General features: G+C 39.9%; 1 protein-coding gene across 4 annotated transcripts in view; it reads left to right on the forward strand.

Moving 5' to 3' along the window:
* The window catches only part of LOC138748864 (non-muscle caldesmon-like), a 195,926-nt gene that overhangs the window by 37,479 nt on the left and 142,864 nt on the right, over positions 1-15,583 (forward strand). The window contains exon 2 of one of the 4 annotated variants that reach the window (XM_069909694.1): positions 8,086-8,184. The exons of the other annotated variants lie outside the window; for them this stretch is intronic. The gene's annotated coding sequence lies outside the window, so the exon portion shown is untranslated. The remainder of the gene's footprint in view (positions 1-8,085; positions 8,185-15,583) is intronic. 4 annotated transcript variants of the gene reach the window in all.

Here is a 15,583-nt window from a genome sequence, read left to right on the forward strand (position 1 = left end):
AAGAGATCATGGCTGATCTTAAAGTTCAGTACCCCGTCCCCGCCTTCTCTCCATAACCCCTAATTTCCTTATACTGAAGAAATATATCTAATTCCCTCTTAAATATATTTAATGAACCTGCCTCTACTGCTCTCTGTGGCAATGAATTCCATAGATTCACCACCCTCTGGGTAAAGAAGTTCCTCCTCATCTCGGTTCTAAATGGTTTGCCTATTATCCTCGAACTATGGCCCCGGGTTCTGGACTCCCCCACCATTGGAGACATCCCTTCCACATCCATTCTGTCCAGTCCTGCCAGAATTTTATATGTCTCTATGAGATCCCCTCTCAATCTTCTAAACTCCAGCGAGTACAATCCCAAATTGCGCAATCTTTCCTCATAAGTTATTCCTGCCATTCCACGTATCAGCCTGGTGAATCGCCTTTGCACTCCCTCCATTGCAAGAACATTCTTCCTTAGATAAGGCGACCAAAACTGCACACAATACTCCAGGTGTGGTCTCACCAAGGCTCTGTACAGCTGCAGTAAGGTATCCTTATTCCTATACTCAAACCCTCTTGATATGAAGGCCAACATACCATTTGTCCAGGTTGGGCAATGTTTTTCCCCCAAGCCATCAGACCCCTAAACTCCCCCAGAACAATTTGGAATAGTATACTGTGGTCTGTTTCTGTATGAGTCTCAATATTTTAACATGTTGATCACAGTATGATCGAATTCTCACTTGACATGGAGTGAAGAAATTAAAACCGAGACTAAGGCCCTGAATTTAAAGAAAGGGAATTATGATGGAATGAGATGGGAGTTGAGTAAGATTGATTGGGTGGTGTTTATGGGGGGGTTGACGGTGGATAGACAATGGAAATCATTCACAGATCTAATGGAAGAATTTCAGAAATCGTTTATACCGGTTTGGCATAAAAATAAACCAAAAAAGGTGACTCAACTGTGGATAACAATGGAAATTAGAGACAGCATTAGGTCCAAAGAGAGAGCATATCAATTGGCCAAAAAAAGTACCAAATCCAAAGACTGGGAACAGTTCAAGATGTAGCAAAGGAGGACAAAGGGATTAATCAAGAGGGCAAAAATAAATTATGAAAGTAAGCTTGCGGAAAACATAAAAACCAACTGCAAAAGCTTTTATAGATATGTCAAGAGGAAAAGATTGGTGAAATCCAGAGTAGATCCCTTGCAGTCAGAATCAGGGGAATATATAATGGAGAATAAGGAAATGGCAGACCAATTAAATTCTTACTTTAGTTCAGTTTTCACAAAAGAGGATACAAATAACCTCCCAAGGATGTTGGGAAACATAGAGACTAATGCAAGGGAGGAACTGAAAGAAATCAGAATCTCTAAGGACATGGTCTTGGGGAAATTGATGGGATTGAAGGCAGATAAATCTCAAGGGCCTGATAATCTACGTCCTAGGGTACTTAAGGAAGTGGACATTCAAATATTTTCCAGAACTCGATAGACTCAGGATCAGTACCCATGGATTGGAGGGTAGATAATGTTACCCCACTATTTAAAAAGGGGGGGGTAGAGTAAAAGTGGGGAATTATAGGCTGGTGAGACTTACATCAGTAGTGGGCAAAATGATGGTATCCATTATTAAGGATGTAATAGCAGAGCATATGACTAGCAGAGAAAGGATCGAACAGAGTCAACATGGATTTACAAAAGGTAAATTGTGCTTGACAAATCTATTGGAATTCTTTGAGATGGTGACAGGTAAAATAGATGGGGGTGAGCCAGTGGATATGGTGTACCTGGACTTCCAAAAGGCCTTCGATAAGGTCCCACATAAACGACTGGCATGCAAAATCAAGGCTCATGGGATTGGGAGCAAGGTATTGATGCGAATTGAGAACTGGCTGGCAGATAGAAGTCAGAGAGTTGGGATAAACGGCTCATTTTCTGAGTGGCAGGCAATGACCAGTGGGGTGCCACAGGGATCTGTACTGGGACCCCAGCTGTTCACAATTTACATTAATGATCTAGATGAGGGGATTGGTGGTAATATCTCCAAATTTGCAGATGACACTAAGCTAGGAGGGGTTGTGTGCACTGAAGAGAGGGTCAGAAAGCTCCAGTGTGATTTGGATAAATTGGGGTCTGGGCAGATACATGGCAAATGCACTACAATGTGGATAAATGTGAGGTTATCCACTTTGGTAATACAGACCGGAGGGCAGATTACTATTTGAATGGCAATAGATTGGGAGATGGGAAAGTGCAGAGAGACCTAGGGGTTCTTGTGCACCAGTCACTGAAGGCAAGCATGCAGGTACAGCAGGTGGTTAAAAAGGCAAATGGTATGTTGGCCTTCATATCAAGAGGGTTTGAGTATAGGAATAAGGATACCTTACTGCAGCTCTACAGAGCCTTGGTGAGACCACACCTGGAGTATTGTGTGCAGTTTTGGTCGCCTTATCTAAGGAAGGATGTTCTTGCAATGGAGGGAGTGCAGAGGCGATTCACCAGGCTGATACCTGGAATGGCAGGAATAACTTATGAGGAAAGATTGCACAAATTGGGATTGTACTCGCTGGAGTTTAGAAGATTGAGAGGGGATCTCATAGAGACCTATAAAATTCTGGCAGGACTGGACAGAATGGATGTGGAAGGGATGTTTCCAATGGTGGGGGAGTCCAGAACCCGGGGCCATGGTTCAAGGATAATAGGCAAACCATTTAGGACCGAGATGAGGAGGAATTTCTTTATCCAGAGGGTGGTGAATCTGTGGAATTCATTGACACAGAGAGCAGTAGAGGCAGGTTCATTGAATATATTTAAGAGGGAATTAGATATATTTCTTCAGTATAAGGGAATTAGGGGTTACGGAGAGAAGGCGGGGACGGGGTACTGAACTTTAAGATCAGCCATGATCTCATTGAATGGCGGAGCAGGCTCGAAGGGCCAAATGACCTACTCCTGCTCCTATCTTCTATGTTTCTATGTTTCTAGTCTAACTTATATTTATATAAATATGCTCCATGGTCCTGGAGAAATGCTATCTCATTTTTACTGTGTGAGCATGGTATGAATGATAAATAAAGATGACTTGACTGTATTTCACTCCCATTCTTCTGCCACATTCAGTAGATTTAATTAAAATGTGTTTAACTCTTAAATAACCAACAACCACATTCCCATTGATAACAGAGAGTAAACTCATTCTGTATCTTCTACCTTTTCACCTTAAGCACAATTCGTGCATATTGGTAAACTTCCTTACTTCTGTAAACTTCAATTTGAATAACATGCTGAAAACCACAAGGCCTTCAAACCAGCCAAGCAGCAATAGCAAATCCTCAGGAGGCCTTTTAGGTTGTTAAATAGCCAAGTTACTCTAAAGCGCCAAGCATTCAGTTGAATAGCTACTCACTGACCACTGTAGAGCTGAATGCAGGTCACTATTTTAGAATTAGGAGCTGAGATTCTCTTTGGAATAAATAAAAAATATATTGCTTTAAATCAAAATTATGAGTAAGTTTAATAAAAATAACTAGGATTTATTTTGCCTCTTTTATGGACCAAAACTTCCCAGGACCCTTCACAAGACTGTACTAAATAAAATTCAATGGCACCCATTGAAGAGTTAATAGGTAGGATTTAAAGCCACAGAAAAGGGAATTTCTAACCTTGACAACTGCAAGTAAAATGGGGAATAATCAGAAGGCATAATTTTGGAAGTGTGGATATTGATGCACCATCAATAATCACAAAAAGAATGAAGTTGTGAAACTAATAGGCTTTCATTAACTATAGACTGGAAAAGTCATTAACCTCTTTGACTGATCAAGGCAGAGTGAAATGCGAAGCATACAAAGGGCTAGAAAATATTAGCGATGGGGATGGAGGAAACATGGATAAGAATTAAAAATGTGGTATTTCTTAAATGGAATCTATTGCTTGTCAATGAGCACAGAGGTGGACAAGACTGGATGCAGATTAGGAATTTTGCCACTGAGTAATAGATAAGCTCAAATTTAAGTTTTTGGCTGAGTTGCTGGAATCTTGGCAAAGGTTGTTGGAATCGCCCATTCCACGGATAACCATGGATGAGGTTTTCAGTAAAACACACTAGGCTTGAGGTGTTTGAGGAGATTCTGGATGTCGCCGAAGACTCTCAACAACTTCTACATTCTGGCTGGCTGCATCACCATCTGGGATGGAGGTGCCAAATCTCAGGACAAAAAGTAACTGCAGAGGGTTGTTCACTCGGCCTGCCGACATCACAGGAACCAGACTTCACTCTGTCGAGGACATCTAAATAAGGAGATGCCTTAAAAAAGCAGCCTCTCTCTTCAAAGACGCCCTCCACCACCCAGGCCATACCCTCTTCACTCTGCTACCATTCCCGAAAAAGGTACAGGAGCCTAAAGATGAGCACTCAGCGGCTCAAGGACAGCTTCTTCCCCGCTGCCATCAGATTCCTGAATGATCAATGAACCAAAGACACTGCCTTACTTTTCGTGCTCTATTATTAAAAATTTTTAATGTATTATTGCTGTAAGATGGTATATAATAGTTTGAATGTTTGCACTAGGATACTGCTGCTACACAGCGAATTTCGTGATGTTCAAAACAGTAAATTTTAATTCTGATTCTGAGCAAGAGTGGAGCACATACTGTATTTTGGTGCACATACTGCATTTGCAGCCCCAAGCTCATTTGGGGTAAGATGTGATTGCATACACTTCAGCCGCTGTTTAAGGAGTGGGATAGCGTCGATAAAAAGAGAACCAGGTTTGTTGCAGTAATGGAAACAATGACTTCAGCTATACCAGCATTTAGTTGGAGGGAATTTCTGCATTCCTGTGCTGGATGTTTGGATAAGCAAATTGACAACTTCAAAGATTGGATGAATCAAGAGGCAGGGGAGATTAACTGTCTTTCAGAAACTCTTTCATGATAGATTGCTGTGAGATCTTTTGTTTCTACCTAAGAGATCTAACGGGGCCATGATTTCAAATATGGTCTGCAATTTGCTCATTTGAAGTCGCCGTTTTTTTTCGATGCCACAATGGTGCATAAACTAGGATCTCCACTAAAATTGTTGGCTCAAGATTTCACCTTTCAGATTTCCAAATCAGAGATCACACAGATTTGGCAGAATACTATCAAATGCAATTGGAAATTAACCCAAACTGGATCGGTAAGGCATTTGAAATAGTGCCAGGCTGTTGATGGATGTGAGTTGTTTATCATGAGCCTTGATTGAGGAGCAAAGAATAATTAATCTGAAAATAAGGCAGGATTAGGTCTAAGTACTTGAACTTCCTTGAACATGTTAAAAAGCCTGAGTAAACCTCGAGACTTTCAATACCTTTACTACGATGCCTTTTAGTTCATGTTTAAAATTATGCTGACATAGATCTTATTTGTTTTAGTGGAAACATAGCCATCATATGTTACACATCAGTGTCTCTTGCTTAGATGTGAGTGATCATGATTACAGGAAGAAGCATTCCAGAGATTCATATCAAGTGGTTTGCCAGTTGTGATGTCCAAAGCTTAACATTATGGATCAAAGAGAGGGCATCTAATTTAATTAGTTTAAAGTACTAATCTTTTCTTTTTAGAGCCTCTTTTTCATCAGTTAACTTCAACAAGATGGTACTAATTAAATTATATTGTGCTCTGAAAGAAAATGGGTTTTATAGCGTTTCATATATTGACATTGAGTTCCAGGATACACGATTGATACTGCAAGATTACTGTCGCGCAGAAAACGCAAGGACAGGTTAAAATGTTTACCTGTGAGCACTTTTACCTCAAAGTAAGAAGTTGGTGGAACCCACGCAGGCATGGAGAGAATGTTCAAACTCCTTACAGACAGCGTGGGATTGGAATCCCGGTCTTGATTGCTAGAGTTGCAATGGCGTTAAGATATCTGCGACACAAATGTGCCGCCTTCTAGATAGAAATCCCGCCTTTGTATGAGTATAAATAGGAGAGTTGCATCACTCCAATGTGTACTTAGTGCGTGTAATCCATCAAAGAAGCCGTCCTTTTGATGGGACTGTAACCAACATTTCATCATCTTTTCAGGTCGATGTGAAAGATAAACAGGAGATCATCCTTGGAGATTAGTCCTGTATTTCACTGATTGATTATCAGATTATTATCAGTCCATGCAAGGAAACTTGATGCATGCAAATGAGCTCTTCATTTTCCTAAATTGGAACAGTCTTTATATTTCAACTTGCTTCAGTCCTTGGAAATACTTTTGTCACAGAATTGAAATTGAAATTAAATAAACATCAAAAAGAATTTGTTAAAATAGCCTTAACAGTAGCTAGAAAATGTGTGGCAGTAACTTGGAAGTCAGATACGTATTTGGGAATAGGTCAATGGCCATACTGAAATAGGTAGTTGTATACCACTTGAAAAGATTGCATATAATTTACATAATACATTTGAAATTTTTCAAAAGATTTGGAAATCATATTTTAAAATTGTAGGAATTAAGTTGTAACGGCCCAACCTGAATCTTGTGACTCCTAAAAATAAAGATATGTTAGATTTTATTTGATAGTTTTTATAGATAATAACCAGATATTCTCTTTTTCTTCTTGTTTTTCCTTCTTTTCCATCAGACTGTTGGAGGATTGGGTGGGGGGGTGAGGGGGTGATTTAAAAAAAAAATCGCTATGTATTAATTTTTTAGATTTTTGAACAAGAAATTTATGTATACATTTTAATGCATATGTGAAATTAAATAAAATTTTCCAAAAAATGGTGCTTCAGTCTTGGGGAAACTTCAGGACGTGGTTCAAGAATTCAGAAAAATGGGAAGATAAATTCAGTTGGTGGTTTTCGATTAAGTTTGGGCATTGGCAGCTCTCCCAATCAGTTGTTGGCCCTTTCCTATTGGCAATGAAAATTGGATCCTGGGAGCAATCATAAGTATGTCAAAAGCAAGAGATTAATGAAAACACACATTTGTCCCTGAGAAGCTCAGACAAGGAGAACTTGTATTTGGATTAAGCTTGCAAAGATTGTTCATTGGATGGGCAAGAAGATGACAGATTTTACATGGAGAAGTAAGGAATTATTTACTTTTGTAGGGAGAAGGAAACATGTTTGCTTGATAAATAAATGGTTAACATTTGCATTCAGAGAGATGTCCATGGCTTGGCCCTTGAAATATAGACAGTTAATAAACAAGGAGGAGTTAGGAATCTGATTCTTGAATTGGTGTGATAGGAGTTTAGAAATAAAAAGGCATGATCCTCAGATAAAGGATCGCATGTTGTAGGATTGAGATCAAGAGGAATTTCTGACGTAAATGTTGTGAATGTTTGGGCTTCTCTACTCTGAAGAGTCATGGGTAGCCAGTCACTGAAACTGATAGATTTTTGCAATCACCTGGAAGCAACATGTCCAAGGTCTGGAGAGAAAAGTGCTGTTAAGTTGGAATTGCCATGATCAATGTGAAATCCCACTGTGAGGATGAGGAACCATATGCACATCTCCAACACCTCCAACTTATATCCTTGTACTCTTGATATTTGTAGAACTAGATTTCATGTGAAGCTGTCTATTTCTGACAATCATTAATGACAGGAGCAAATAAACTTGCATTTATGAAAGCTTTCTTATCCCAAGTTTTGCAATATTGTTTGCAAAGATAAACTTTATTCACAACAAATTATTTCCAAAAAATAAAACCATTTAAAGTTTCTTCACATCCTTAGTGTTGATTACATACATTTCCATCAATGTGCATTGTTAAGTTAATTTCTATTTAGCACTATTGCCACCAGCGTGGCACCTTGTCATCACTCTCCCATCTGTTGTTTGAAGGGCTTCCCCTCGGTCTCAGTCTCTCAATGCCTGATTACAGAAAGGCTCTTGATGGGGTCCTTTCCCACAGTGCTCTCATGCTGGCTGAGCCAAGCCTCAGAGCATCCCTCACCTTGTACTCCTTCAGCCAGTCAGCAGCATTCCTTCACTAACATCTCTGTGTGCTGAAAGGCCAACTGGTTTTGGGCAGACCAAATAATGTCTTTCACTGAATTGATGACCTACCAGCAGCTCTGAATATCTGCCTTTGCTTGCGTTCCCAGGAACAGCCCATAAATTATAAAGTCATTGGGGATGAACCATGGCATGGACCTTTGCATCCTTTTCCACACACTCTTAGCAAATCTGCATTCTGCAAAGAGGTAGGTGACCATTTCCACTTCACTGCAGTCATCTCGGGAACAACATGCACTCTAGGTGATATTTATGTTGTACAAGAAGGATCTGACAGGGAAGGCTCCTCTCAAGCCAAGTCCTGGTGCTTATTAGTAAGTACTGATAATGAGATGTTCTTCCAGATGACCTGGGCAATTTCCTCAGTGAACTATCACACTGTGTTCATCAAGTCTTCATGTCTCAGTGTCTGCAGGACATTCTGTGCTGACCACTGCCAAATGGACTTGTGATCAAAGGTGTTTGTCTGGAAAAACCCTTCCACCAAGGAAAGGTGATGTGGCAAATTCCAGCTGACTGGGACATTGCATGGCAATGGGGCCAGGCCGATCCTTCACAACACCTGGGACAGGTGGCACCTCAGCATGTATCAGTGCTTGGTCCCCTCGTACTTTGGTTCCACACACAGCCTGATGCAGCCACACACGAAAGTGGTCGTCAGGATGAGAGCCAAATGGATATACCATTGCCCCTATTGTCTGGCAACGTGTACATGTGGCTTTATCCTCCATCAAAATCGTAAAAGTGAAGTCTTTCGCGTGGGAATTCATGCAATTCTGTGGCCCTGTTTTCAATGTTTGAATATACAATTGAATCTTGATAAATGAGAGGTAATTTACCAAGAAATGCTGTGCTTGGACCGATAGTTTTCCAAACTCATTCTTTAAATAAAAATAATGATCTAATTCTGTAGTAATGCAGCATGAAGAAATGCATGAATCATAAACTAATACATTGCTTGCTTCACATTACTGCATGGTTTGCATTCAGATTGAAATTTGATTTGTGTGTGCTCTTAGAAATGGATAAACATTCACACAAATTGCCAGTGCTGATACAGTGAATGCAAAGGAATTAATTGTTTATTTTCAATCAATGATGCGGGTGGTGGGTGGGGTATATGGTGTGACGGGGAACGTGCTGAGCAGTTTTTCACAACTCATTGGCACTATGGATGGCCAAAGTTCCTGCGTGCTCTGTGAGCCCTTGTGAAATCAGTCCGCAGCTGTTGGCTAGAAATGTTATTATCTGGAGTTGGACATCACACACTGTATCTACAGTATAAGGATAAGCTTCCCCCCACCCCCCCATACCCCTGAGCAATTTCCTCAAATCTTTGCTTTCTCAGCCAAAGAAGAACAAATTTTTTTGTTACAGTTGAGTCAAAACAATCGTTAGTGTTTCCACCAACAAAATATATGCTGTACCTTAAACTTTTGAAAATATGCTCGATGATTCATTTTTTCACTTACTGAAAACAAGCCAACCCCCTAAAACACTTAATAATGGGAGTAAATGAGAATGATATTGAAAATTCCATATTTGGATAATGTCTATGTTTGTTCAAGTCACCACATTATCCAAGTTCCACTGTATTCCTTATTATCGAACCAGTTCTGTGGCTGCCTATAACTGGAGAAGTAGCATGCAGTGTGCTAAATATATAGCTGACTGTAGAAAATAAATATCTTCTCTTCCCTTTGGTGATAGCACAAACGTACATTTAAGGAAAAAAAAAAGCTCCATTGCAGATGCATGATATTTAAAATAATGCTTGACATTTTGTTTACAGTCCCACATACCCCTGTAGTCGACAGTTTACTTTCTTTCTCTAAAGATCTGAACTGCCAGATTTTCTGTAACATCCTTGTCCAGCAAATTTATTTGAAGGATTCAGCATGACAGCAAGGTTAAAAATTCATTTCTTTTGTAGTCCTGGGAAATTTATTGGTGGAACTAAGGAGGGGAGTGAGTCAAACCAGAACCATAGCATCCTGGTTCTGTTACTGGATTGGTTATGCTGTAGTCTATATATATATATATATATATATATATATATATATATCTTTTTCTTTGGCTTGGCTTCGCGGACGAAGATTTATGGAGGGGGTAAAAGTCCACGTCAGCTGCAGGCTCGTTTGTGGCTGACAAGTCCGATTCGGGACAGGCAGACACGGTTGCAGCGGTTGCAGGGGAAAATTGGTTGGTTGGGGTTGGGTGTTGGGTTTTTCCTCCTTTGTCTTTTGTCAGTGAGGTGGGCTCTGTGGTCTTCTTCAAAGGAGGTTGCTGCCCGCCGAACTGTGAGGCGCCAAGATGCACGGTTTGAGACGATATCAGCCCACAGGCGGTGGTCAATGTGGCAGGCACCAAGAGATTTCTTTAGGCAGTCCTTGTATCTCTTCTTTGGTGCAACTCTGTCTCGGTGGCCAGTGGAGAGCTCGCCATTTAACACGATCTTGGGAAGGCGATGGTCCTCCATTCTGGAGACGTGACCTACCCAGCGCAGTTGGATCTTCAGCAGCGTGGATTCAATGCTGTCGGCCTCTCCCATCTCGAGTACTTCGATGTTAGGGATGAAGTCACTCCAATGAATGTTGAGGATGGAGCGGAGATAACGCTGGTGGAAGCATTCTAGGAGCCGTAGGTGATGCCGGTAGAGGACCCATGATTCGGAGCCGAACAGGAGTGTGGGTATGACAATGGCTCTGTATACGCTTATCTTTGTGAGGTTTTTCAGTTGGTTGTTTTTCCAGACTCTTTTGTGTAGTCTTCCAAAGGCGCTATTTGCCTTTATATATATAATATATATATATATATATATATATATATATATATACACACATTACAAATTAATTAACTATGTCAAATATTTTTGAGAAAACTTGTATTAGCAATGGTGCCCCAGTAAGCACCGTACTGTTGTTACATCCCATCTGAATCTCCAATGAGCCTTGGAGAAAGAAACCTGCTTTCCTTGGGCCAATATTTGACTCCAGATATAGAGCAATATCACTGACACTAGATTCAAGAGAATTAAGGAATGGCAGCAAGTGCTGGCCCAGCCGATGATTTCCACATCCTTTGACTGAAATGGAAAGAAAAGGAGCAAGACCAGTAAAGCATGCTAATTCTTCATAAATCTGTGCTCTTCATCCTCCATCCAATGATCCTGACTTGGTTCAGATATTGCAATAAATTTTTAGTGGTTACCGCTGACCTAAATGTGTTCAAGGGATGCTCTTGCAAATACTTCACTTGAAATGGAGGCTCTGTTTTTACCTTGACCCTGAACCTGGCAATCTCACTTCAGTGTGAGACTGGTCCTCTTTGTCCTTACCTTTGATCCTCCACCTGTACCTCCAACTCTTCTACTTGGTCTAGACCAGTGATTTTCAAACTTTTTCTTTCCACGCACATACCACCTTAATTGATCCCTTTGCCATCAGTGCTCTGTGATTTGTAAGGGATTACTTACGGTGGTATGTGAGTGGGAAGAAAAATATTTGAAAACCTCGGTCTCGACTTTATTTCTGCCACTTTATTATAATATGGCCAGAAACATCTCCCAGCATAGGGGTGCAATCCAAGGGTGAATTATTGTCAATTAGCAACAAATCATATCCTAAATTTATTTCACTCACTGGCATATCAGAAAACATTTCTAAAGATCTCATTTAGTCAATCATACATGTTAAAGACACTAACTATAAAAGGCTTTCAATTGAGTATAGTCGGCTTCATTCTTGCAATTGACAGCTTTTTCCATAGGTGTACGTTTGTACGTGAGTCATTGTTAATTTCAGATGGTTCATAACTAAATACTGCTACTTCTTTGTCATAGAATTCTTCACCATAAGAAGTGGGATTTTTTTTGATCTCATGGCAAATTCGGAGATGAAGTGTTTGACATTTCTTCCACAACCAGTGGTGGCAAAACAGGCAAAATGGCAGTTCATTAATTTATCATTCACAGGATTTTGCTGTGTACAAGATTGATGCTATGGTCACTTGTAAGGGGCTTAAAATGCAACCAAGTAATTTGCTGGTTTTGAATGCCATGAGGATGTAAATGGATGAGGATCATTCTCAAGAGAGTCTCTTTGTAAAAGTAGGTTACTCAGAGCACGTCAGGCTCCACGGTGGTTCTGTCTCTGGACTGGCAGCCAGAGTGCTGACTACTAATTTGGAGACAATTCTAACCCCACCTTGGTAGCCAGGAAATTTAAAATGATTGTCCCAGTAATGATGCAACTCAGCTGCTGTACAAATTTATCTGGGTCCACCTTGAGCCTTAGAGAATTAGGGGATATGGGAAGAAGGCAGGTAGCTGGAGTGAGGTCATAAATTAGATCAGCCATGATCGTATTGAATGGCGGAGCAGGCTCGATGGGCCATTTTTGGCCTACTCCTGTTCCTACTTCCTTTGTTCCTATGTTGGGTCACAGAGAAGATAATCTGTCATCTTTACATGATCTGGAGAATCCAGGCCTCCTACTGTGGTTGACTTAACCGCATCCCTTACAGGCAATGAGGGATGTCAGTGGCTTCCACATCTGTGAACAAGAGTGAAAACAGTATGCTCATTTTGTAAGACTGTTTTTTTTAGTGCATACATTGTGAAGTGAGTTCAGGGAGATGATTTCCTCTTTGATGAGCTTGTACAATCATAGCGTCTCTGAAAGCTGAGTGCAGGCTTTATATACCCAAGAGAAACGGTCTTAATTTCACCAATTTCACATCCTATTTAGGACGTCACATTGACAGTTGCCTACTATCTCTTCTACTATAGAATTGAATCGATGAAACTCGACACGATCACTGGAGAATGAAGCAGAAAAGAGGCAACACTTGAATTTACACTTGAATTTAACAGCTTAAGTGGATTGGCAGTGAGGGAGGGCATGGACACCAAAAATATGTTCAGCCTCAAATCATATTGTACCTTGTAAAGATTATCTGAAATAGATTTGTATTTATTCATCTGAAATATTAAATTAAATCTGGATCAAATCAAAGCTAAATGGTCTGATTGTACTCAGTTGTTTTATCAGGTCCCAGCATCAGAGAATTAATAATGTACTGTTATTTTTAAAGAGGACAGCTGGTGCAATTTAACCGAAAATGCAACATCAACCAGTTTAAACAAAAAAGACAGCCAGTCTATGTCTTTGGAAAACCATGTCACTGCACACTTACTGGTCAAATTTTCCCAAAGAATTTCAAATTTCCAGAAAATTCAAGTTGGAAAAAAAAGCTGCATTTTGAGGTTTTTTTTAAATCCCAGCTGTAGTTTCTAATCTATGTAAACAACTGTAAAATATTGATTCGAGGAGGGAAGTTCTCTCCTGCTTTACATTTGCATTATTTTTCATTGCTAAATTCCTTGCTTTTCTGTTTTGATGTTAACATATATTTTCTGGTGCACATCCCCTGTCTAATTTAAGCTGTTACTGGAAAAATGAATTGGCTATCTTCTCTTGCAGCACCCTTAACTCAAATAATTATGCAACTTGACTGAAATACTTGAGTGGAGCTGAACTAGACTGGGCCAGTTGGGGAGTTGGATTTTGGCTGGTACTCAAATTGTTATGGGCGGCACGGTTAGTGTAAAGATTAGTACCACACTATTATAGTCCCAGCCACCTGGGTTTGAAGCTGGCGCTACCTGTATAAAGTTTGTACATTCTCCCCATATCCATTTGTGGTTCCTCCCTCATTGAAAAGATGTACAGGGTTAATAGGTTAATTGGTCACATGGGTGTAATTTAGACAGAGTGGGCCCATAGGGTTTGTTATTGTGCTGTATCTCTCAATTAAATTTTAAAAGTGTTTGTGGTGGTCACTGGTTGAAACTGTGGTCTTAATATGGATCCTCCCAATGAAAAAGCATCTTATAAACTTAGTAGCTTTTTTCTGCTGATTTTTATTTATTTATTGTTTTCAAAACTATTTTCTATGTATACTGGATAAAGAAGTCTAAATTTTCTCTTGAATCGCTCGGGCTCCTCATTTTTTTTTAAAGAGTGGCTTGGCTATTGAGCACTACCTGGATAGAATGGTCAGTTTGCTGGAGAGATTTCCTTGTTGAAGTTACGAGTTCATCTGTTGTGGTCTTCCCTCTTGTAACTCCTGGATGTCAGGAACAAAATACTAGCCCTGTAACTTGCGAGTAAAGGGGAGAATTTTCTCCACATGATTATAATATATGATAGGTTTCAACTTTGAAGTGTTATATTGGAAAGTAAAACTTGAACTGATCTGTCGATCTGCTCAATGGTGGTATTCATAGACATCCTTTATCCTTTATCAAGGGCATCCTTTATAAACCCTTAGCCTATTTTGAGACCAGCCTGAAGGAGCTGGCTGGAACCAGACTGGACTCTCGGTTGCCTTGACTTGAGGTGAAGATTATGTTTTAACATAGTAATGTCCCTGCCATGAAAGTAAAATCTTCATGCCCTCTTTTTCCATCAGTAGTCAATTCTAGGCTATTTTTGGTGCCTCTGCTATGATCCCAGAGGCCTATTACCAAGTTTAAATCCAAAGTAAAATTACAGTGATCAACGGATACTGAATCTGCACCATGATTTGTTGAGATCCACTTAATCTAGTAAAAGATGAGCTGCTAGACCTCTTTCTACCAAATGCCTTCATTGCAGTATTGGTGAGTTAGCTTGTGGTCAGAACAGTCACGAATCACATATGCATGCTGATGCAGACATTTTGTAATATCTGGCATCCCTGAACCTAGAAGGTTTCTTGCAGAATTGATTACTGTGTGTAGATGGTATCATTAGATTATTTTACCCCCAAACTTTCCCAAGATCAGTTGTTGCCATTTCAACAACAAGGCTGCATTGACATATATGGGAACTCTTGCTCAGTAATAGGTTATTTTTGGCCCCAATCAGATGATAATGTTGCTTGGAGTAATGTTGTAAGTGACTCAAAAACAATAAAAAGAAATGTTGATACAGGCACAAAGTAAAATTGAGAGTTTAAATGAGATGGAACTCTATTATGTCCGAAAACCATGGTGCCTAAACTGCAATGAAGGAGCCATATGCTTTCCTGAATTCTGGTGTTGTGAGCAAAGCAGCTCTGCAAACATTACTATTTATCTATCAACTTCAAAGGATGGTTTTTTTTCAGAATGAGTTTGCTGGTGCAAATTAATTTAGTTGGACTGATGGTAGGTGTGGATTTCAGCTGATGGAAACTTAAGCAGAGGTCCAGGCAAAATGCTGCATTCTTTCCACAATTAGAAATTTGCCTAGATTTTCCTGTTTCCAACATTACAGAGTGGCCATCAATTGACTAATCCATGTCAATTGAAGTCTCTTGATATGACTGGACTCCCATTATTAATTTTAATTAGCCTCAATAAAAATGTCCAGATCCAGCTTGGAGAGCCTTTAGATTCTAAAGAGGTTCTTAAGGTGGGTTATTATTTTTGGTCCAAGATGAAATGTTTTAAAGCATAGTTTACACAGAATATGGCAAACCCAATGCTTCATGGGGTACGCTGAACCTCGTACATGTTATCTCAACTCACCTAACCTCAATTTAGGCATCTTCTCTGCTTCC

This window comes from Narcine bancroftii, chromosome 13 (genome assembly GCF_036971445.1).
Source record: "Narcine bancroftii isolate sNarBan1 chromosome 13, sNarBan1.hap1, whole genome shotgun sequence".
Classification (NCBI taxonomy): Eukaryota; Metazoa; Chordata; class Chondrichthyes; order Torpediniformes; family Narcinidae; genus Narcine; species Narcine bancroftii.